Here is a 26200-nt window from a genome sequence, read left to right as displayed (position 1 = left end):
TGGCTGCCATACACAAAATGGAACCCGAGGGTTCAGAACGAAATCCCTAAATACGTAGTGAATCCATCGGTCTAACATGACGAAAACACTCGTACTTGCCGCACTCACTACTTACGGTTTGCTACTATCAAATTCGTAACGAAACCATGACCTTTATGAAACAGGTTCAGAATTCACGGAAACTCAGACCCTCCTTTTGCCCTTACATAGGCAATAACCTAAACTCACGTCAATCTGAATCTAGGTCTATATTCATCAGATCATCAAGATGCTGCTGGAGCATGATCCTATTACTTAGTGCCTCTCTCGAGACAGGTCTCCCTGCACACGTAGTAGCACAAAGGCCACATATAGCAGGTGCACACTGTACACAAAGACAGAACAGGAAAAGAAAAGCTAAAGCCATCCCAATGATCATCAGAATCTTCCATCCCCAAGTGGATAACAATCCCCAAAACCATCCCACCAACGACCAATCTCCTTCATCCACATGTACAGACTCGGAGATCTTATGTAGCTTGGAAATGGCCTGGTACACTGTAGGAGCATTGTCTGGAATGAAAACGCAGCAGCTCGATTGGATCAATTTGCATACCCCTCCTCTATCTGCAAGTATGACGTCTATCGCAACACGATTCTGCAACGTCATAAGATGATCCGATTGGAGCTCAGCAGTCAAATTGCTAAGGGCACCAGCAGTCTCAACTATGGTGGACTCAACCACTCTCGTCAATTGCCGTATGTTCCTACTATTAGCCATAGGTCCCCAAAACGGTAGGAAACCCTTGAGAAAGTCTCCTACTTCTTGTCCTGCAGTATCTTCCTTACTGAAGACACCTCTAACTACTCTCGTTCTGTGGTACTCTGCGGCTGCAGTATACGTAGGGGGCAACAGATACGAAACATAACATGTTCCCGAAAAATCAGGGGGCAACCATGTATATGTTCTATCATGGCAAACAAAATACGTAACCTTAGCTGCTAAAAACGTCTGGGACGCAAAAACATACGTCTCAGTACAAACACTCTTCCCTAACTGAGCTCTCGGATTCTTGCCACTACCTTGCAGACAAAAATGACCACGATGGGGTACGATCTAAATCGGAGATGACCTTTTCCTTCGCTGCTTTTCACTCAGACTAACACCATATCCAGTCACGTTCCATCCAATATAAGCTAGTGTCTCATCTTTAGGAATAGTCTCATATGAATCAACACCTCTAATCATATCCACTATTCCCTTCACTAGAGCACTATTACTCGGACTATCTTTCGTGAAACGCAGGGGATAGACTTGATGTGCATAAATAAACATCGTCCTATATGCCCATACAGACCCATTATAGCTGAATGGCAGAACCAAATAAGGAATACCCTTATCCGTAGTATGAGGCAAAAGCCCACACACCCAACAATTAGTGGTGTTCACTACTAACTGATGCTGATGCAGGAGTTGCACAAAGGAATTATTAACGAATTCCAATCTTCTAATAGATTCATGTTCAGGTAAAGGATGAAAAGAATGCGAAGAAGTAGTAGTAGGAAAAGACATAGGTTGTGTGGTGGGTGCAAACGTCACTTGGAAAGAAAAAACAACATATCCCACCAAAAACATTGTAATGCTAAGTAACACTAAAAGACACGTTATCAAAAAACATTTGCTACTCATTAGTTTACACAGTTTCGTCTTAAAGTTCATTTCTACAACAGCTCTCTCAATCTCAAAAAACTCCTTCCTCTAACCGTGCTGTTCACGGCAGTTGGTTCACTTCGCTCAGGTGTACGTCTGAAAGTCCAGGGAACGCCCTAGAACAAACCAGAACCGTCAACCTTGTGTCTACACGGCTTGACACTCCAAGTCTTGATACCGCGACCCTTCAGCTGAACCCGGATGGCGGTTCGAAAAAGAAAAAAGGTCAAAACAGCTTTTTGCATGAGAGAGCGTAGTTCTCAAAAGCAAAAAGGAATTAATTTTTTATTAGTCCATTGTTTCTCGATCGTAGATTATAGCGGCCTTTACCAGGCAATGTCTGATCACGGAACAACAACTCGAGCTCAGTAATGTCCAATCGTAGAGACGGAGGCACAGCTTCTTGCAAAATTTTGTCGTCCTCACGCTCAGAGCTTGTCCCAACCAAACGTGCTTTGCTGAATGGGACGAATCTTGGCACTATATCAGTCTCTGAGTCACCAACACCTTCACGGATCCACTGGTCGTACAGCAGAGGTAAAGATACCCTCTTACAATGTAGGCCGTGGATCCAATTCTTTTTGCCGTGGACTCTCACTGCAGTACGCGTTGACAAAAGCACCTGGAAAGGCCCCAACCAGCGGAGCTGATCATTCTTTGTCCGCTGGAAGTTACGAACGAGCACCCACGAACCAGGGTCAATGGCGTGTCCTGGATCTTCAGATGCTTGTGGAAGTGTATCATAAACCTGTTGGTGTAAGACACGCAATTTAGCCGTCAAATCATACAAATAGTCAATCAGCACAGGATATTCAATGTCTCTAAATTTTGTTGGCCTCGGCACTCCCCACACGTTGGCCGGACGGCCATAAATAATTTCGTATGGGCTAAGACCAATTCGGGAGTGCACTGTAGTTCTTGTTGACAAAAGTGCCAACGGCAAAGCATCGGGCCATTGGAGACCAGAACTCGCCTGAATCTTGGCTAACTTCAGCTTCAGAGTGCCATTGTAGCATTCGACTAGGCCAGCTGATTGGGGATGATTTGCAGCATGAAATTTCTGCCTAATGCCCAAACCTTCACACACTCTCTTCATGACTTGACTCACAAATTCACTTCCGTTATCACTCCACACCATCCTTGGCAAACCGAACCTAGGGAAATATTCCTTGAGTAGGGCTTTGGCTGTGGACAAGGCAATATTATCTTTCAGGGGGTAAGCCTCTACCCATCTCGAAAAGGCACAAACAATCACAAGGACGTATTTTAAATTGTTGTATCTTTCCATATGGATAAAATCCAATTGCAACACCTCGAACGGATACTTCGGAGGCGCAAAATGACCAGCTGGAGTTGGGGTTCCCTTGCCAGGATTATACATCAGACAAACCATGCAATTCTTGACCAGATTCTCTGCACACTTAGGAATTCCAGCATTCTGCCACACTGAAGCCAACAACTTACAAATCCCTTACACACTAATGTGAGCCATTCCATGTGCCATCGTAACCACTGCAAACACATACGCATCAGGTAACAACCATTGGCGATGTTCTGACAACTCAACCCAACAACCAGTCGCATCCAACATTCCCATGCTCTCTCTCCATACACTCAATTCTTTCTCAGTAGCTTCAGCCTGTATAGTCTTCACACTCTCTATTGTATCCTCACATATTCCTCTATCTGGAACCCATCTTGCTGGACCCGCAACATACATTCGACTCATCACATCTTTCACCGTCTCTTTAGCAACTTCATCCGCAAACGCATTACCACGACCAACGTCAACGGTAACCTTCTTATGTGCACTGCATTTCACGATCGCAACTTGCGTCGGCAACGTAAGTGACTCAAGAAGTTCATTCACCAACTGTCCATGCTGAATCTTCGTACCATGAGAAGTAAGGAATCCACGTTCCTTCCATAAACGCAGAAAACTATGGGCAACACCAAACGCATACTGAGTATCGGTATATACAGTCACTCTCTTTCCTTTCGACAACACACCTGCTCTCGTCAGTGCAATCAACTCTGCTGCTTGAGCTGAATTCTGTGGAACACGTGCAGCTTCAACAATCGTATGTAAAGTCGTAACCGCATACGCTGCAGTCGTATCACCATTCGGAAGCTTAAAGCATGAACCATCCACCCATAAGGTACCATCAGACTTCACAAGAGGAGTGTCTTTCAAATCAATTCTACCCTTCGTTTCTTCCTATGTCCTGAGGAAGCAATCATGCTGTTCTTGAACATCTGTCTCTACAGTAATCGGCAACAACGTAGCTGGATTCAACATGTTGCATCGCTTTATATGCACATGACTCGCCAAAAGGGTCAACTCATAACCTGACAACCGAGCACTAGTAAAATGCTGGGTTTTCGTCCTGTTTAATAAAGTATCCACTGCATGTGGAACCATCACAATCAAAGTATTATCCATCACCAAATCAGCAGACTGTTGGATAGAAACAGCCGCTGCCGCTGTAGCTCTCAAACAACTCGGCACAGCTCTAGGTACCGGATCTAAAGTCGACGAGAAATATGCACATGGACGCTGATTGTCACCGAACTGTTGAGTCAAAACTGACAATGCACAACCCTCTCTCTCGTGAACGTAGAGTGTAAAAGGCTTACTGTAGTCGGGGGTACCCAACACAGGAGCCGAACACAATGCATTACGCAATTCAGAAAAACCTTTCTGACATTCATCAGACCAAGGAAGAGGATTCGGAGTATCCTTAAGAGTAAGTGCTAACAAAGGTTTTGCAAGTAATGAAAAATTCGGAATCCATTGTCTACAGTATGAGGTAATACCCAATAAAGCACGCACTTCTCTCTGAGTGGTTGGCACAGTCATTTGCGCAACCGCTTGAATTCGTTCTGGGGTCAACCTTCTTCCCTCCTTCGACAAGAGATGACCTAAGTAGGTCACTTCTTGGCGACAATACTGCAACTTCGAAAGTGACACTTTATGATGAAGGTCAGACAAATGTCGCAACAAAGAAAGAGTAGCTTCTTTACAAATTCCCTCATCGTCAGCAGCAACTAACAAGTCATCCACATACTGAATAAGAGCAGCACCATCAGGCAGGACAATCGCATCAAGCTGTGTCTTCAAAGCCTGACTATAGATGGAGGGACTTTCACAATACCCTTGAGGAGCGCGCTTAAACCGGAAGCTTCGCCTCCTAAAGAGAAGCCAAAAATATCTCTGCTCTCCTCGGCAATCGGGATACTGAAGAAAGCATTCTTTAGATCTATCACTGAAAACCAGGTAGCTGAAGCAGGAATCATAGTCAGCAAAAGCAGTAATATCCGGAACAACAGGAAACTGTGGCACAACAATCTTGTTCACTTCTCGAAGATCGATCACAAACCTATACACAGGCGGCTGAGAAGAGTCCGTACGCTTCAAAACAGGCAAAACAGGACTGTTACACACATTACCTCTCATTTCTTCAATCACACCTTTCTCAATCAGATCATAGGTGATCGCTAAAAGCGCCCTTTCACCATCACTAGAAATCCTATATTGGGGAATACGTGGCAATCTAGCATTTGCTTTAAGCGTCACAACATAGGGTGCAATCTCCAAAAGACCCACGTCATTAGGACCAGTAGCCCAAAGAGTATCAGGGAGAGAACGCAATTCCAGTGGAAGCCGATCTTTAGACAAGTACATCGGAGAGATCACTTTCTTACCCAATGTAAGCTGTACTCCCGAAGGAGAACAATGCAATGTCGCATACAATCTCTTCAACAAATCCAAACCCAACAAATTCTCACCACAACCTGTCGTTAGAATGAGGGGTGCTTCCAATTCACTAGGCCCTATAGAAAGATACAAGGGACTAGAAACCGGATTACGAACTGGGGCGCCAGAGAATCCTACCGAAACATTCGTTAAGCCAGACAAAGGTGCGCCAGGGAGTTTAGAGTGCATGATAGAACTCTTTGCTGCACCAGTATCCAAAAGAAAAGGCTCTATCACACCCGATGTAACTACTGCAACATAAGGTCCAATCTGGTCTACTGGAACTGACACTACTCCCTCTCTTTGTCCATGACTGTCCTAACAATCATTATAGTCAGCATTCTCACCCTCAACATAATAGTCATCAGCATAGTACTGTGTCGACTGACCAGACGCGACTTTCTGTTGGTCAAAACAATTCATGGAATTTTGCGGGGGGAAAAGAACGTCCATTCTGGGGGAACACACCACGTTCCCTACCTCTAGGAGCTTGCTGAACACCTCGACCTCTCACACCAGACGCACCATTAGTACGCTGCAACAGAACCGGACAACTATACTTGAAATGCCCTTCCTCTTTATAATACACACACTGATTAGGGCCAACGGGAATTCGCTGTTGAAAAGACTCGGGCTTCTGCGCTACCCTCTGAAACTGTTGAGGCTGCTGAGACTCATGCTGATTATAACGAGGCGGATACGCTTGTTGCAAAAGAACCTTTGTCTTTAAATCTTTAGTCTTTTTCTCTGCTTTATCTTTCTCATCTTTATCCCTATTCTCGTAGTACTGTGCAGTAGCCAATATCTGGGCCGACGAAGAAACAGCCCAGGAACTCTCAGAATCCTTCAGCTTAGTACACAACTTGGGATGCAAATTATCAACAAACTTATCTACGAACAACCTTTGGCCACCTTCCATACTCATATCCTGACCACTATGATCGATGAAAGTCTCTTCGAACCTAGGGAAGAAATCAGACACACTTTCATCTTTCTTCTGCTTACACGCTGCTAACTTATCCCAATTCACTCACATAGCAAGCATCAAAGTCTTCATGAAATTAATAATCCTACCGGGGAGTTCTGCAACTAAAGGCTCAGGTTTAGCTCCACCACCCTGACGACCATCTGCGGCAACAATATTCACCCATGTATCACCTAACTCTTGCGCATGATTCTCACGACGAATCTTCGCCCACAAAGGCTGAGGAACCACATTACCAAACAACATGTCAATATCGGCTAAATTCATGATGCACGCGTCAGCTGTCTGAGACAACTCTTTGTAGTACCCTGCAGGATTCTTACCAGGATCAGGTAGAGTCTGTTTAAGAGCCAAAACTTCAGCTCTCTTCCACGGAACATGTACCCAAACACGCTGAAAATGAGCCGGTACAGCTTGAATACCCTGATTAACATTAGCCACAACTGCCTCTTTCCATACCGGAGGAACCTCTCTCATTGGATACTGTCTCGCTTTTCTCCTAACTGAAGGATCAGGCTCAAACAGTGGCTGGGAAAGAAACTCACTCCTAAACGCAAGTATCGTCGCAACTGCTTTCTCAACACCGGGACCCACTATCGTCCCTTTCGCATACTCAGACTGTACAGTAAGTAACTCCGGTGGGATCTGACCCAACTCACTATCTTCCAATTCCTCACGGAGGAAAATACACATAGCATCAGAAACATACCTTTGCTTCGGTGGTTCCCACTTTAGGAAAACATCCATAACCGTCTCTAAATCATATCTTGAGGCATTCGAAACCCATCTACGAGCCAAAAGATCTAACACTGTCCGTTCTTCAGGACTAGGAAGCTGGCTACGTAACTGTTTACGCGCAGAAACAGGGGTCACACTCAATGACCCAAAGAAAGGAGACTAAAGACCAGTAACAGAATCAGTCATTCTCTGTCGAACAGAAGGAGAAGCTCTCATAAGGACAGGAGACAACCCATTATGTGAGATGAAGTAAACGGAGAAGCAGTAGCAGAAGGAGATGCAAGTATAGGAGAAAAAGACAAAGGAGTTTGAGGCGGAGCTGATAGCAAAGTAGGCGGCCCTTGAGAAGGCTGCGCCGTAGGAGGAGGAACCAGCTGAAGAGGAGCTGGCGGCTGAGCAACAACAAGAGGTTGAACAGCTGTAGGTTGCCGAGGAGCCGTAGCACTCTGCACGTAAGGGGGTGGCAATCTCAACATATGTGACATCAAAGGATCCTTTTCAGGGTCCTTCGTTGCACCTTGTAGAAGAGGTGACAAAGCCGGATAACATTTATCGACGGCCATATTTTGTTGCCTATGCATCTTCTCAATCGCTTGATCTTTTTCATTATCTTTAAACTGCCTAGCAGCTTGCATTATCAATATACCCTTTTCTCTCTTATCTCTTTTAGCTTGTTTAATTTCTCGTTGTTTGGCTTTCTTACGCCAAAGGCGGAAAGAGTCATACAACGCCGGCCGGGCTTTCTTCCTAAATAGTACAGCTTACAAATTATTTAAAATCTCGGTGTCATAGCTACCATGTTTGGGCCATCGTAAGACACCATCTTTCCTAGTATAACGGACCCATAGTTCATTATACGTAATGCGACCCACGCCATGTTTAGAATAGAGCTCATAAGTCGGAGTTCCAACCGGAGGTATCGGACACGAGTCCGCCAATCGGGAATCCCTATTACAACCACAACAAAATATCTTTCTAATTTTGCTACGACCAGGCATCTTTGCTCACTAATCTAGCTTCAAACTTCAAGGGATTACCAAAAACGATAGTCTCGCAAATATACAAGTCCCTCGGCTTTGGCGCTTGCAAGTACCAAATCAAAGATTCGAAGGAAACCAAGACTAAGGACTGGGAGCGACCCACTTATACTTAACTGAGGTATCAATCACGTCACCAGAAGACCCATCTATCGTCTCGCTCTACACGTCGTCACAAGGGGGGTCCAAGACAGGGCGACAGTCAGGGCAGCAGTCCTTCGCAGCCGTCAGGAAAGCGGGAAGCCTCGCAGCAAAAACCTTCAGTCCACATTCGACATGCCGGGGTCGATGGAGTGGGGGCCCTCTTCCAGAATTTCCTCACGAAGCTCCTCACGATCTTCAGGCTTGGACCGGTACCACGGAAGTCGCCCCACGAGGGCGCCAACTGAAGAACCGGGTTTTAGAACCCAGCGGCGCCAGGGCACGCCCAAAGCCTTCGGGTTCACCTGTCTTAGAATACAGAGACACGGGATACTTCTCGGTGACGTCAAAGATCGAATTATTTGGCTGCAACCGGGAACAGAAGTCTACGAAGTACCACGCAAGTATATTCGTCAGAGACTGCTCAATTTTCGTATAGCGAGACATCGTCTTTTATGCTAAAAATCACATTCCGGACAAACACCCACTATTTACAATTTGTCCAATCATAAGCATCATTACAGGAGGTATCGCATGACGACAAACCCACTTTTCAGTTGTCCAGCCCACCATCAATTACACGGGGAAGCCCAACATTTTTTCTCGAACAGGCCAGACAAACCAATAATAAAGGACCACAACCCATATCATAAAGAAGCCATAAAAGAAGGAACAGAAACAGATGAGAAGTAGGATAAGGGGTGTGTGCGTGCATACCAAACTTTACAATCTCCTGTGCTCTGATCCTTAATCTCGATCAGCTACCGGGCAAGGATCTGGCTTAGCAAGGCCAGCTTCAGGCAACAAGGTCAGTTCACTCGGGTCATCTAGGAGTCAGCCCAAACTCGAGCTAACGTGCACGTGTACTAAAGACTCGTTCGGCCGTAGTCATCGGCCTATGTGAGGGCAACCACAAAATGGCTGCCATACACAAAATGGAACCCGAGGGTTCAGAACGAAATCCCTAAATACGTAGTGAATCCATCGGTCTAACATGACGAAAACACTCGTACTTGCTGCACTCACTAGTTACGGTTCGCTACTATCAAATTCGTAACGAAACCATGACCTTTATGAAACGGGTTCAGAATTCACGGAACCTCAGCTGTTTGACTTGCATGCCCCTATTGAACTGCCTTGCATTTTGCATATTCTGCACAGAGTCCAGTAGGTCCTGGGACCATTGACTGTATCATCTCATTCTGTGCCATCTGACTCATATTCTGTTGCATTTGAGGAATAGTTTGCAACTCATTTTGAAATCTGTTTGGTTTAAATCTGAAAGCTAATTACCATTGACCTTCCTTACGACAAATATTTACATGCTCCTGATTTCACTGAAACATTTTTAGAATTGTTATTAACAACATTACCATTATTGTTAGTAGAGCCTCTACCACAATGATCACTCTCTACACCTTGCAGAAATTGCACACCATCTCCAGGTGCTTAAAAAACTCCATAACCACCTTTTTGAAACGTTGTACTTAAACTGAGCCACCATAACATTTTCTTTTCTCTTTTCCATTTTTGCATCCTAACAATCAATACAATATTTTGCATAGGTAAGGATCTTGTATAATGATGTTGCTTGCCAGCACATTACACTCTGTTGTATATGCACACTGATTTCAAGGCACAATCCCAACCCAAAAGCTGAAACATATCCAGATGCACCTTTTTTGCTGCATCTTCAACTTCACTATGCTGCCTGTAAATTGCAACCATCCTGTCATAATGTGCATTCACTGACTCATCTGCATTTTTCAATTATTTCATGATGTTTGGCCAAATGACCTGTTTCCCAGGAAACATCCCTTTCAAATGCTCAATAATCGGTTTATTTCTCCATAACAGCTGAAGAAGACGTATTATTCATACCAGCTCTCTGTGTTTCTTCCTCAGGCCACTGAACTATAGTCTTACACTTTAGCCACAAATCCTTAGGTACTATAATTTGAAATAACACATCTAGACCTTTCCAAAGGGCATTTGAAGTCATCATATTTCTCTCCACTCTTTCTTTTTCTTCTGTCTACCATTTTCAGAATTACCCCCTCTCATTCTCAAATGTATTTCCTTTTTACACCTTTTCTATTTTTCCGACTTGTCAGGATCTTCTGTCAGTTCATCTACATATCTAATCATATTCTCCCATTCTCAAATATATAGGTAACTCTCTCAGATTGTCTTGCAAAGGCTCCATATTCTTTTACTATTATTCAGTTTCAGACAGTTTCATCCTAAATTTCTCACAAATTAAATTTTTATTCAAATCCACTTTCAATTCTTTAGCAATTTTTTCAAACTTTCAAAAGCAAAATGAGCATGTTTTCCTGCTTCTGCATCCAAAAACTGCCAATTCATCTTTATTATGTTGTAAAATGCTTTCATTAAAAATTCCAGTTCCTACCATGATTTCTAAGTGATCAATACATTAGAAAATAGTAATTTCTTACACGTCCATCTCACTTTGTGAAGACAAACTAGAGGCTTGTTCATCCCTGCTTATAATTGCCTCTCCTCTCTCGTTATACTGAGGTGGTCTTGCATTGGTCAGCAAACAATCAATGAACTCATCCTCTCTCTCAAAATCACTCTTGTTCTCTTTCTTTTTAGTCTTTTTCTTGTCTTTATTTTTAATTTTGTCCTTTTTTGCTATTATTTTGTCTGAATCACTGCAAATGGCAGGAAATGCAACCTCATTCTCCCGCACATTATCACTCCACGTCGTCTCCACTAAATGTAACCTCACATTCAACCAATGATTAACAGCTTTTCCGATTTGACCTTTCAGCATTTTCTTATGTGCTGTATCAGTCACCACAAAATCATACTCATTCAGAGTTTCCAACTGCACAGGTTTTGGCTCCAGCTTCATTTCAAACATGAGAAACCTCAGACTCTCAATCTTTTTCACATCAGGCATACTTGAGCCATGTCATTTTTGCTCCACCCATACACGTTACAGAAACAGTTTTACATATACTTGACCATATATTCTGTGTGCCTGTTAGACCTGGCATCTTTGGCGTGGTTTCCCCCTATCTTTTTGCCTCTACCTCCTGTATTTTTGATGCTGTGCTGGATTTCGTTTTTGCTGGATTAGATGCTTTGGGCACTTTGCCACTGCTGTTCAGTTTCAAAGTGCAAGTGCTCCCTGTGTAAATTAATATTATGATTGGCTATCCATGATTGACATATTTGTGTCACCAAGAAGTCCCTAGTAAAGTGCACTGAGTGTGCCAGGGCTGGTGATAACAAATTCTACTAGTGGGCCTGCAGCACTGATTGTGCCACCCACCAGAGTAGCCCTAAAAATGGTGTCTCAGGTCTGCCACAGCAGTGCCTGTGTGCAGTCTGTGAACTGCCATGTCCTCCTGGTCAGTGTCCCCACTGGCCAGGCCTAACCCTTCCCTTTCTGTACACATTGGTCACCCCTATGGAAGGCCAAAGGTACCCCCTTGGGCAGGGTGCAGTGTAATTTGAAAGGTAGAGCATGTACTTGTGCAGGTGACATGCTCTGGTAGTGAATTACGGCCATTTTCGTTTGTCACTATTGTAAGGCTATCTTGCCCCATAGGCTATCATGGGGGGTGCTGGTTACAGTGGCTACCAGCATATCTTTCCATAGGAGCAAGATAGGACATAAAAGTCTGGTATCCCTTAACTCAGAATTTAATAACACTTCTTTTAGGAAAGGTTGTTTTTAAATCCTGTGTTTGAGAGCAGCACTTTTAGAAAGTTGCTGTTCTCTTGTCTGACCTTTCTGTGTGCCTTGACCTGTTTATGAATTGACTGTCTGGTTTGTGAGTGACAGGGGCTGGGTGGCTCCCAGAGTCTGAGTGGGCCATCCCTGGGCTGAATTGCTCCATCTGCATCTAGAGTAGTGGGAGGGGGAAGCACCTGGGCCTAAATAGGGCTGTGCCTGCCTTCCACAATGCTGGCTCCACCTCCTGCTGGGTGGCTGACGATCCTGCCTCTCTCTGAAAGGAAAGGAGAGGCCAGGAAAACAAAGTGCTCAAGGAACACCCAGAACAGGTTAAGACCGGGCTCAGAGCCCTCCTGCTCAAAGAGAACAATGACTTTTAGGGGTATAAGTACAGGACCCCTGACTACAGAAAATTAGATCATCCTGGAAACAAGAAGGAACCTCTGCCAAGGAGAAAGCTGGAAGACTGAAGAAGGACTGCCCTGCTGTGTGATGCTGGGCTGACCTGCAGTTGCTTTGCTGCCTAGGAGAGGGGAAGAACTGTGTTGTTGCTTTGTCCCCTTACTTGAAGGAATCTCCAAGGGCCTGTTGTGAGCTGGCTCCCTGTTTTGAAGTCCCAGGAACAAAAGAACTTCAACCCCTGCTTCCCTGAGCTCTGCTGAGAGAGCTCTGTCCTTCCTAGAGTGCTTGGGCCAGTTGTGGTGCCTCTGGAACTTGTACTTGTGCTGGGAAGCTGGAAACCAAGATTTGAGAGACTTTGCTACAGAAAAGTTATCGCATCGCTCTATTGCGGAGCGCATCCCGGACAGTGCAAGGGAATTCTCGCTGCTACGAAGGCCGAGATCATCTAAGCGCCTGTTGCCGCTGCCGGAGATGTTGCATCCTTTGTTTGCGGGAAGATCACCATCGCTGCGAGCTTCGTCGCAGAGCCTGTCATCGCTGGGTGAGATCGCTGCACCGCTTGCTTGCGGATCGCATCACGTCACTGTGGTTCCGTGGTTCGAGGGTCTGTTGTTCGAAGATTCTGAACCCGTTCAATGAAGGTCGTCGAATATAGACGATTTTGGTATCAGCGGACCGCAAATGACGAGTGTGGTATGTACGAGTGTTTTCGTTATTTCCGATCAATGAGAACACTACGTATTCAGGGATTTCATTCGAACCCTCGGGTTCCATTTTGTGTGCGGCAGCCATTTTGTGTGGTTGCCCTCACATAGGTCGGTGACTATGGCCGAACGAGTCCTTGAGACACGTACACCTTAGCTGACTTTTTCGTGACCTGGCCGAACTGAATCCCTTGCTCGAGGCTGACTTTGTTGAGCCAGTTCCTTTTAAACAGCTGGTCAGATAAGGATCAAAGAGAAGGCCATTCCTTAGTTTATGATACACGCACACACCCTTCTATCTTGCTTCTCATCTGTTTCTGTTCCTTCCTTTATGGCTTAATCACTGATTTTGGTCGAGGTTTTATGATGGGTTTGTCTGGCCTGATCGAACAGGAATAATGGAATGTGCTTGGTCATTTCTGGTGGGCTGGACAACGGAAAGTGGGATTGTCGTCATGCGATATGTTTGAAATGTCACTGTTTCATTGGTCAGTTTGAAAGTAATTGATGCTAGCCAGGAATGTGATTTTTGGCACAAAAGACGATGCTCCGCTCCATGAATGTGTGCAGTCTCTAGCGAACCACCCATGTTGTGCTTCGTAGACCTCTGTTCCTGGTTGCAGCCAATAAATTTGGTCTTTGACGTCATCAAGAAGTGTCCTGTGTCTCTGTACTCTAAGACAGGAGAATCCGAAGACATCGGGCGTTGTTCCCTGGCGCTGCTGGGTTCTAAAACCCGGTTCTTCAGTTGGCGCCCAACGTGGGGCGACTTCAGCGGTACCGGTCCAAGCCCGAAGATCGTGAGGAGCTTCGTGTGGAAATTCTGGAGGAAGGCCTGCCACTTCATCGACCCCTGTATGTCGTCGTGGTCCGAAAGTCTTTGCTGCAAGGTTCCCCGCTTTCCGACGGCTACGAAGGACTGCTGCCCTGACTGTTGCCCTGTCTTGGAGCCATTTGATGATTTGTAGAGCGAGACAATAGACGAGTCTTCTGGTGACGCCATGGACATTTCAGTTAAGTATGAGTGGAGCATCTCCCAGTCCTTAGTTTTGTTTGGGTATCCTTCGGGATCGCTTTGATTTGGTACCTGCAGGCCCCAAAGCCGAGGGACTCGTGTTTTCATGAGACTATCGTTTTAAGATTTCCCTTGAAGTTTGAAGCTAGACTAGTGAGCGAAGATGCCTGGTCTTAGCAGACTTGGAAAGATATTTGGTTTTGGCTGTACTAGGGATTCCCGATTGGAGGATTCGTGTCCGGTTCCTCCGATTGGAACTCCGACCTATGAGCTCTACGTAAAACATGGAGTGGGCCCCATCGCGTATAATGAAATATGGGTAAAATATACCAAGAATGACGGTGTCCTACAGTGGCCCCGTTATGGGAGCTTTGAAACAGAGATTTTAGATAATCTTGAAGTTAAAATGTTCAAGAAGAAAGCCCGGCCGGCAATGTTTGACTCTTTCCGCTTATGGCGAAAAGAAGCCAAACAGAAAGAAATTAAGTTAGCGAAGAAGAATAAAAGAGAACGAGGTATGTCAATGGTGCAAGCTGCTATACAGTTTAGGGATAATGAAGAAGAACAAAAGAGCGAACAGATGCTTAGGCAGCGTAAACTAGCGGTAGATAAGTGCTATCCAGCTTTGCCACCTCAACAACAAGAAGAGAAGAAAGATCTTGTGAAAGATCCTTTAATGTCGCATTTATTAAGTTCGCCACCCCCTTATATGCAGAATGCTACGGCACCGCCACAAGTAGTTGTTCCGCAACCCCCGGTTGCTTTGCCACCTGTGATTCCTCAACAGCCAGCTCCTCTTCTGTTGGCTCCTATTCCTTTGGCGCAGCCTTCTCAAGGGCCGCCGACTTTGCTACCTTCTTCATCTGCTACGCTTACGCCTGTCTTGTTTACTCCTCCTGTTACTGTTTCGTCTTTGGTTTCTTCTCATTCTGTTCCGTCTCCTGTTCTTTTGTCACCTTCTCCTTCTGCTCGACAGAGAATGACTGATGCTGTTGCTACTTTCTTTTCTCCTCTGTTGGGTTCGTTGGGTATGTCTCCTGTTGTCAAGCGTAAGCAATTGCGTAGTCAGTTGCTTGATGCTGATGAAAGGACAGTGTTGGATCACTTAGCGCGTAAATGGGTTTCGTATCCTACGCATTATGATCTAGAAAGTGTTATGGATGCTTTCCATCAATGGGAAGCGCCAAAACAAAGATATGTTTTTGATATGATGTGTTCGTTCCTTCGTGAACAATGGGATGGTAGTGAGGACGATCAAACTCCGCCTGAGTTGTATCGTATACGTTCTGAGTTTGCGAAAGGGACTATTGTGGGTCCCGAGGTTGGGAAAGCCGTTGCGACATTGTTGTCATTTAGGAGTGAATCTCCTTCTCTGCGACTGTTTGAGCCTGATTCGTCGGTTAGGAGAAAAGCGCGTCAATATCCGATGCGAGAGGTTCCTCCAGTTTGGAGACCTGGTGATCCAGCCACTAATCCAGCTATTCCGCCATACTTTCAGCGTGTTTGGGTGCATGTTCCATGGAAGCGTGCGGAAGTTTTAGCTCTTAAACAGACTTTACCTGATCAACGTAAAAATCCTGCAGGATATTATAAGGAGTTATCTCAGACTGTGAAATCATGTATCATGAATCTAGCAGATATAGATATGTTGTTTGGGAATGTTGTTCCACAGCCTATTTGGGCAAAGATTTGTCACGAAGATCATGCACATGAATTAGCTGATACATGGAATAATCTGAGAGCTGCAAATGCTAGACAAGTAGGTGGCGCTAAGCCTGAAGATATAATTGCTGAACTACCTGGTAGGATTATTGGTTATATGAAGACTTTGATGCCCACTTTGCGTGTCAATTGGGATAAGTTGTCTGCGTGCAAGCAGAAGAAAGATGAAACTGTGTCCGACTTTCTCACGAGGTTCGAAGAGACATTTATAGACCCCAGTGGTCAGGATATGAGCACAGAAGGTGGTCAAAGGTTGTTTGTTGACAAATTTGTTCATAATTTACTTCCAGAATTGTGTAATAAGCTGAAGGATTCTGAGAGTGCTTGGGCCGTTTCTACGTCAGCGCATATTTTAGCTACTGCCCAGTACTATGAAAATAGATATAAGGATGAGATAGAGAAAGCGGACAGGAAGACTAAGGAATTGAAGACTAAGGTGCTTTTACAGCAAGCTTATCCGCCTCCTAATAATCAGCGTGATTATCAGCAACCTCAGCAATATCAGAGAAACTCGCAAAGGTTTGAGGCTTCTCAACAGCGTTTTCCCGTAGGTCCTAATCAGTGTGCGTATTGCAAAGAAGAGGGTCATTTCAAGAGTAGTTGTCCGGTTCTGTTACAGCGCACAAATGGTGTTTCTAATGTGAGAGGTCGAGGTGTTCAACAAGCTCCTAGAGGTAGAGGTCGTGGTCAGAATATGTGTTTTTTGCCTCCACAGAACTCTATGAATAGCTTTGATCAGCAGAATGATGCATCTGATAGAACGCCACAGTATTATGCAGACAATTACTATGTCGAAGGTGAAGATGTGGATGGTAATGATTGCTAGGACAGCCATAGACAAAGAGAGGGAGTTGTTTCAGTTCCAGTAGATCAGAGTGGACCTTATGTTGAAGTGATTGCATCAGGTGTGTCAGAGCCTTTTCTGTTGGATACTGGTGCTGCGAAGAGTTCTATCATGCACTCTAAACTCCCTGGCGCACCTTTGTCTGGCTTGAAGAATGTTTCAGTAGGTTTTTCTGGCGCCCCGGTTACGAATCCGATTTCTAGTCCGTTGTCTATTTCTGTTGGACCTTGTGAATTCGAAGCACCCCTCATTCTGATGACTGGTTGTGGTGAGAACTTGTTGGGATTGGACTTGTTAAAGAGATTGTATGCGACGCTATATTGTTCTCCTTCAGGAGAACATCTTACATTGGGTAAGAGAATGATCTCTCCGATGTATTTGTCTAAAGATCGACTTCCACCTGAATTGTCTTCTCTTCCTGATTCTCTTTGGGCTACTGGTCCAAACGATGTAGGTCTTTTAGAGATTCCGCCTTATGTTGTGACATTGAAAGCGAATGCTAGATTGCCACGCATTCCAGAGTATCGCATTTCTAGTGATGGTGAGAGAGCACTTTTGGCGATCATTTATGATCTCATTGAGAAAGGTGTGATTGAGGAAACGAGAGGTAATGTGTGCAATAGTCCGGTTTTGCCTGTTTTGAAACGAACTGATACTTCACAACCTCCTGTATATCGGTTTGTGATCGATCTCCGCGAGGTGAATAAGATTGTAGTTCCGCAATTTCCAGTTGTACCTGATATCACCGCTGTACTGACTTTGATTCCGGCTACAGCTACATGGTTTTCGGTGATTGACTTGAAGAATGCTTTCTTCAGCATCCCGATTGCCGTTGAAAATAGAGATATTTTTGGCATCTCTTTAGGAGGACGAAGTTTCCGCTTTAAGCGCGCTCCTCAAGGTTATTGCGAGAGTCCATCGATCTATAGCCAAGCTTTGAAGACGCAACTTGATTTGTTGGTGTTACCTGATGGTGCTGCTCTTATTCAGTACGTTGACGATTTGTTAATTGCTGCCGACACTGAAGAGATTTGTAGAGAGGCTACTTTGTCGTTGTTACGTCACTTGTCTGATTTCCATCATAAGGTTTCTCTTTCAAAATTGCAATATTGTCGACAAGAAGTTACCTACTTAGGTCACCTCTTATCGAAGGAGGGAAGGAAACTGACCCCAGAAAGAATTCAAGCTATTGCGAAAATTAGTGTGCCTACTGCACAGAGAGAAGTACGTGCTTTCTTAGGTATTACATCGTATTGTAGACAGTGGATCCCCAATTTCTCGTTGCTTGGGATGCCTTTAATAGCCCTTACTGTTAAGGATACTCCAAATCCTATTCCTTGGACTGACGAATGTCAGAAGAGCTTTTCAGAATTGCGTGCGGCGTTGTGTTCGGCTCCTGTGTTGGGTACTCCCGACTATAGTAAGCCTTTCACATTGTATGTCCACGAGAGAGAGGGATGTGCATTGTCAGTTTTGACTCAACAATTTGGGGTTAAGCAGCGTCCATGTGCTTACTTTTCGTCGACTTTGGATCCGTTAGCTAGAGCGTTGCCGAGTTGTTTGAGAGCTACAGCAGCAGCAGCTGTTTCTAGTCGACAGTCTGCTGGCTTGGTAATGGACAATACACTGATTGTGATGGTTCCACATGCAGTGGATACCTTGTTGAATCGTACCAAGACACAGCATTTAACTAGTGCTCGGTTGTCGGGTTACGAGTTGACCTTGTCAGCGAGTCATGTGCATATAAAGAGATGCAACACGTTGAATCCAGCCACGTTGTTGCCGATTTCAATTGAGTCAGATGATATTGAACAACATGATTGTTTCCTTAGGACTGAGGAAGAAACGAAAGGGAGAATAGACCTTAGGGATACTCCTCTTCCAGAGTGTAATGGTACCTTATGGGTTGATGGTTCATGCTTTAAGCTTCCGAATGGTGATACGACTGCGGCATATGCTGTTACGACTTTGCATACGATTGTTGAAGCTGCACGTATCCCACATAATTCAGCGCAAGCAGCAGAGTTGATTGCATTAACAAGAGCATGTGTGTTGGCAAAAGGAAAACGAGTGACTGTGTATACTGACAGCCAGTATGCGTTCGGTGTGGCTCATAGTTTTGGACGTTTGTGGAGAGAACGTGGGTTCCTGACTTCGCACGGCACGAAGATCCAGAATGGACAGTTGGTGAATGAACTGCTTGAATCACTTACTTTGCCATTGCAAATAGCGATTGTGAAATGCAGTGCGCATAAGAAAGTTACGGATGATGTTGGTCGTGGTAATGCGTTTGCAGATGAGGTCGCGAAAGAAACTGCGAGAAATGTGATGAGCCGAATGTATATTGCAGGTCCGGCGAGATGGGTTCCAGATAGAAGTATGTGTGAAGATACGATCGAGAGTGTGAAATCCATCCAAGCTGAACCTACAGAGAAAGAGTTGAATGAATGGAGAGAGAGTAAGGGTAAATTGGATTCGAATGGTTGTTGGAATGATTTGTCAGAGCATCAGAGAGGGTTACCCGATGAGTATGTGCTTCCAGTGGTTACAATGGCTCATGGAATGGCTCATATTAGTGTGAAAGGGATTTTCAAGTTGTTGGCTCCGGTTTGGCAGAATGCAGGAATTCCTAAGTGTGCAGAAAATTTGGTTAAGAATTGTATGGTGTCTTTGATGTACGATCCTGGTAAGGGAATTCCAACTCCAGCTGGTCATTTTGCTCCCCCTACATATCCATTTGAGGCTTTGCAGCTAGATTTTATCCACATGGAGAGGTGCAACAACCTGAAATATGTATTAGTGGTTGTTTGCTCTTTTTCTAGATGGGTGGAAGCCTACCCTTTGAAGGACAATACTGCCTTGTCCACAGCGAAAGCCCTTATCAAAGAGTTTTTCCCTAGGTATGGTTTGCCGAGATTGATTTGGAGTGACAATGGGAGTGAATTTGTGGGTCAAGTGATGAAGAGAGTATGTGATGGGTTAGGAAACCGGCAGAAGTTCCACGCTGCAAATCACCCCCAATCAGCTGGTCTAGTCGAGTGCTATAATGGCACTCTAAAACTGAAGTTAGCCAAAATTCAAGCGAGCTCTGGTTTACAATGGCCAGATGCCTTGCCTCTAGCCCTTCTGTCCACTAGAATGACTGTGCATTCACAAATGGGTTTGAGTCCGTATGAAATAGTGTTTGGTCGCCCGGCAAACATTTGGGGAGTGCCGAGGCCGACAAAATTTTGTGAAATAGAACATCCTGTGTTGCTTGATTACCTGTATGAATTGACGGTTAAATTGCGTGTTTTGCATCAACAGGTTCACGATTCCTTGCCATCAGTTTCTGACGATCCAGGCCACGCTATTGAACCTGGCACCTCGGTGCTGGTGCGCAACTTTCAGCGGACCAAGAACGATCAGCCCCGGTGGTGTGGACCCTATTTAGTTCTCCTGGCTACATGATCAGCAGTACGAGTGCGCGGCAAGAAAAACTGGATCCACGGCGTACATTGCAAGAGCGTTCCTTTGCCTCTGCCGTACGACCAGTGGGTCCAGAAAGGACTTGCTGATTCTGAGACTGAGACCGTGCCTCGTTTTCTGCCATTCAGCGATGCCCGTTTGATTGGTACAAATACAGAACAAGAAAGTGACAATCACTTGCAAGAAGCTGTGCCTCCTTTGAATCATTTGAACACTAGTGAACCTGAACTGCTTTTCCGCGAACAGACATTGCCTGCCAAAGAGCGTTATAATTTGCGACCGAGAGTCGCAGGACTAATTAAAGAGTGATATTTTGATGATTTTTTGCAGGTTGACTCTCCTCCGAGGAACTACTTTGATTTTTGTTTTTCGAACCGCCATCCGGGTTCAGCTGTAGGGTCGCGGTTGCCGAAGTCTTTGGAGTGCAAGCCGAGGACGTTAGGTTGACGGTTCTGGTTGGCCTAAGGGAGTTGCCCTGGGCTGACAGAAGCATTCCTTAGCATAGAACACCCTACCACCGCGAGCAGCAAATTAGAGAGGATGGAGTTTTTCGAGATGGAGAGACCTGTTGAGACAATAAGCTTTAAGAGCAAAATCTGTAAATTAATGTCCAGGAAAAGATTTTTAATATTGTGTTTATTTATGTTGCTTAGCCTAATGACGTTTCTAATTGCATATGTGATATTCTCTTTTCGAGTGACGTTTGCACCCACTATGCAACCTATACCTCCTCCTACTATTTCTTCTCATTCTTTTCACCCTTTGCCCGAACATGAGATAATTAGAAGACTGGATTTGCTAACAATTCTTTTGTTCAACTCCTGCACCAACACCAGCTAGTAATGAACACGACAAATTGTTGGATTTGTGGCCTAATGCCCCAAACGACCGATAAAGGTATTCCTTACCTGGTTTTGCCTTTCAGCTATAATGGTTCTGTTTGGGCATATAGAACGATGTTCATTTATGCTCATAGTGCCTATCCCCAACGTTCAGCGAAAGATAATCCGAAGAATAGTGCTCTGGCCAAGGGTATAGTCAACATGGTCAAAGGAACTAGTTCGTATGAGACTATTCCGAAAGATGAGAGGCAACCATATATTGGTTGGAACGTTACTGGATATGGAGTTAGTCTGAGTGTTAACCAGCGAGCGAAGAATTCTCCACCGATTTGGATAGTGCCCCATCAGGGTCGTTATTGTCTGCAGGGTAACAGCAAGAATCCGAGAGCTCAGTTAGGGAAGAGTGTCTGCACTGAGACTTATGCATTTGCGTCTCAGACTTCCCCAGCGTTCTTAGCAGCTAAGGGTACCTATTTCATTTGTTATGACAAGGCGTATACATGGTTGCCCCCTGACTTCTCGGGCACATGTTTTGTTTCTTTCCTGTTGCATCCCACGTTTACAGCTGCGGCCGATTACCATAAAATGAGAGTTGCTAGAGGTGTCTTCAGTAAGGAAGATACTGCAGGGCAAGAGTTGGAAGATTTCTTTAAGGGTTTTCTGCCGTTCTGGGGACCGATGGCTAACAGCAGGAACATTTGCCAGTTGACGAGAGTGGTTGATTCCACTATAGTCGAAACTGCCGGTGCCCTTAGTAACTTGACTGCTGAGCTCCAGTCGGATCGACTTATGACACTTCAGAATAGAGTTTCTCTTGATGTCATACTTGCAGATAGAGGTGGAGTGTGTAAACTGATCCAATCGAGCTGCTGCGTTTTCATTCCAGACAACGCTCTGACAGTCTTCCAGGCCATTTCCAAGCTACATAAGATCTCCGAGTCTGTCCATCTGGACAAGGGAGATTGGTCGTTGATGGGATGGTTTTGGGGATTGATATCCACGTGGGGATGGAAGATTCTGATGGTCATTGGGATGATCTTAGCTATCCTTTTTCTGTTCTGTCTTTGTGTTCAGTGTGCTCCTGCTATATGTGGCCTCTGTGCTACATCGTGTGCGAGGAGACCTGTCCAGAGAGAGTTGCTAAGTACGAGGATGATGCTACAGCAATACCTTGATGATCTGATGAATATAGACCTGGATTCAGATTGACATGGGTTTGGGTTTATTGCCTATGTAAGGGCAAAAAGAGTGTCTGTGGTTCCATGGTTCGAGGGTCTGTGGTTCGAAGATTCTGAACCCGTTCAATGAAGGTCGTCGAATATAGACGATTTTGGTATCAGCGGACCGCAAATGACGAGTGTGGTATGTACGAGTATTTTCGTTATTTCCGATCAATGAGAACACTACGTATTCAGGGATTTCATTCAAACCCTCTTGTTCTATTTTGTGTGCGGCAGCCATTTTGTGTGGTTGCCCTCACATAGGCCGATGACTATGGCTGAACGAGTCCTTGGGACACGTACACCTTAGCTGACTTTTTCGTGACCTGGCCGAACTGACTCCCTTGCTCGAGGCTGACTTTGTTGAGCCAGTTCCTTGTTAAACAGCTGGTCAGATAAGGATCAAAGAGAAGGCCATTCCTTAGTTTATGATACACGCACACACCCTTCTATCTTGCTTCTCATCTGTTTCTGTTCCTTCCTTTATGGCTTAATCACTGATTTGGGTCGAGGTTTATATGATGGGTTTGTCCGGCCTGATCGAACAGGAATAATGGAATGTGCTTGGTCATTTCTGGTGGGTTGGACAACGGAAAGTGGGATTGTCGTCATGCGATATGTTTGAAATGTCACTGTTTCATTGGTCAGTTTGAAAGTAATTGATGGTAGCCAGGAATGTGATTTTTGGCATAAAAGATGATGCTCCGCTCCATGAATGTGTGCAGTCTCTAGCGGACCACCCGTGTTGTGCTTCGTAGACCTCTGTTCCTGGTTGCAGCCAATAAATTTGGTCTTTGACGTCATCAAGAAGTGTCCCGTGTCTCTGTACTCTAAGACAGGAGAATCCGAAGACATCGGGCGTTGTTCCCTGGCGCCGCTGGGTTCTAAAACCCGGTTCTTCATCTCTGGAAGTGTCGTCGTAGAGCCATCGCTTCGAGGAGCTGCGAGGGGAAGATCGCCGCTGGGTCACGCATCGTCGCCCTGGAGATTGTCGCAACCCCTACAGATCATTGCATCGTGCCTTTGCGAGAACAAACTTTCTACGGAGCCTACGCACCGGAATCCATACAAGTCATCGCCTTCCTCCCCATACAGACCGGATTCGTCGCAACACGCCCGCTGCTGCAGCGGGGCTGTCGCCAACGCCTCCACATGCTCTCAGGAGCAACGCATCGCTTGTTTTCCACCGCACCAGCTTCTGCTTTGGAACTTTGGCGCATTTAAAGGTACTGCTGGCTAAACGTGATGCAACTGTGAACTTTTCACGCAACTGTGGATTATTTTTATCGCAACTTTAAGAACTCTTTCGCAATCATATTCTTGAACTGTGTATGTTGGATTTTTGTCGTTTTGGTCTTGTGTAGTTTAGATTAAATACCTTTATTTTTCTGAACTGTTGCAGAGTCAGTTTGTGGTGTTTTCACTGTGTTAATGTGAGTGTTGGTACAAATACTTTACACATTGCCTTTGGATAAGCCTGACTGCTTGTGCCAAACTACCAAGGGGGTGAGCAAAGGTTATCTAAAGAGTGTTTCCTCCTTACCCTGACTAGAACCAAGGGTCCCTATTTGGACAGTGGTACCTACCTCTGCCAACTAGAGACCCCCAGTTCTAACAGTGACTATCTTTATTAAGTGGAGTGAAGCATTCAAATGTACTCCTGAATTATATTCACTGTAGAGACCTTAGAAATTCATGAATGTGTGCACATTAATGCTTAGTTTAATTATGAATATGTTAGTTCTCATTTATATTTACATTATGTCTTAAGTCATTTATTTGAAGCATATTGCATTTGTAACCATGAACGTATTATTCATTTCGCAGTTATTTTGAAGTTACCCAAGCACATATAATCATGTATTTGAAGGGCACATTGAAAATGCTTAACTAAAGTTAGCTTGACCAGGCCTTTATTTGAACATGAAATTATGTATCCTTCGTATGCATCTTCTTTTCCTTTGCAGGTATGTGTTTGTGATTTCATAGCTAGAGAAAGGAGAATTTGGTATTAGAGATGGCGAGGCCTGAGAAGAGCAATCTTGGCAAGAATGTGACAATTTAGTGAACAGAAGAAGCCTTCTATTGATCCTGTATCAGGAACGAGGGTGTCCAAGGTTAACCTGTTCTTTTGAGCTCTATAGCATGGGAAAATCAACAGATGTTGAAGATGCAAACTGTGAGAAAGAGAGGAAATTGGGTTTGATGATGTAGTCAGAGATATGGATACTCCTGGAACTTTCTGGTTTTAATTGGGTTCATATCGTTGGCTGTACAGCAGATTCCTCTGTACTTTTAGAGGTACAGATCTCTCTGCTTTCTTTGGTCCTTCCGAGTGTATAGCTTTATGCTAAACACTAATTTCCCTTTTTAGAAGATTTATTCTGGAGTCTTAACTATGCTGGATACCTGCCTTATTTTATTTTAAAATCCTTTGAGACCTTTTATTCTAAACCATCCTCATTCTAGACTTAGGGCCTTATTACGAGTTTTGACAGTCCTGGAGCGAGCGCATGCCACAGCTCTGCTCCAGGACTGCCAAAACCCACTGCCATCCACCAGCTTACAAGTAGTTTAGTGGTCTAGCGGGCAGGCGGAGTGGCGTTCCCGGGGGTGGCACTTTTTAAAGGCTTATTGTGAGCCTTAAACAACACTGCCATGAGACAGCCAGTGCACTTTCCTGCACAGGAGGGAATGCACCATGTTGTGCATAACTTCCTGTGCAGGAACTGGAGGTGCAAAACTACAGTAGGGCACAACATGCGCCCCTACATGCATCCCCATGCACAGAGGCACCTTTGTTCCCTCACTACCACCCTTTTCATGGAGGTGTGACCACCTTTCATGAAAAGGGTGGTGGAGAGGAAACTCAAAATATGTTCAGAGTTGCTGCTGCAGCACCACCAGAATATTTGAGCATTTACCACTGCCAGACCAAGGCAGGATCCTTGATCTGCGGTGGTAGCAGCAGTTCAGTGGTGGTCCGACCGCCGTGCGGCAGTGGTCGACCACCACCATTACTACAGTGGTTCCATGGACCACCGTCGCTGTAATAAGGCCCTTAGAGCCTGATTAGATGACTTTACACCGACTCATGTTTAGGACGATAAGCGGGTTTGTTTAATTAACGTCAGTTCCAAATTCTTGGCATCTGTATCTATGTGTCTATAACATGTTCATGATTTTTGCATTTATTGGAATGATTAACAACTTGTAATAAACCCACTTAACTAAATTCCTAATCCTAATTGTGTGGCAAAATGGGTTTCATGAACTTTCAATTGTTGAATTAAATGTCAACTTCCTTTTGCCACTCAGGCAATGAGAACGAGCTTTTAAGTGAGAAATTGTAACTGCTTACTGTGCCCTCTCAATAGCATTCACAGAAAATTTCAAATGTCTATCATTCATGTTGTTTCTGAAAAGATTTCTGGACTTTCTGTGTAGCGTTGTGGGATTCTATGCCAAATCAGACTTTATCTTTAAATTGGAACAAAATAAGATACAGATCTGGGTGTTAACATTAAAAAGTATGACATTAACTCCAGGACCACTGTGAAGAACCACTCCAAGAGGCTCTTCTGTTGGCCAGGTTATAGCCGCTTTGCATTTAGGCCTAAAACTCTTTAGGGACAATAATTTCAAACAATGCACTCAACTAGACCCAAAGCACGTGTGCAAGCATCTCTAATCTTTCCACCTCTATATTCCATTTATCTGGATCTTCCCAAAGCTTTCAAACGTTAATCGTAGATGCAAGAAGATAAGATCCTTGCCAAGGGAAGTGCACATAATCACCTCCATTCACTTATTAAAAAGGAAATCCAGATGCCACCATTTCAGACTCAGTTGCACACATTGCACTTCTCTCTTTTTTTTTGCTTTTATCTTATTCTTCTTTGCTATGCCACTTCCTTTCTTAC

Source organism: Lissotriton vulgaris, chromosome 6 (genome assembly GCF_964263255.1).
Source record: "Lissotriton vulgaris chromosome 6, aLisVul1.2, whole genome shotgun sequence".
NCBI lineage: Eukaryota > Metazoa > Chordata > Amphibia > Caudata > Salamandridae > Lissotriton > Lissotriton vulgaris.
The sequence above is the reverse complement of the archived record's forward strand: the minus strand, read 5'-3'. Positions refer to the sequence as shown.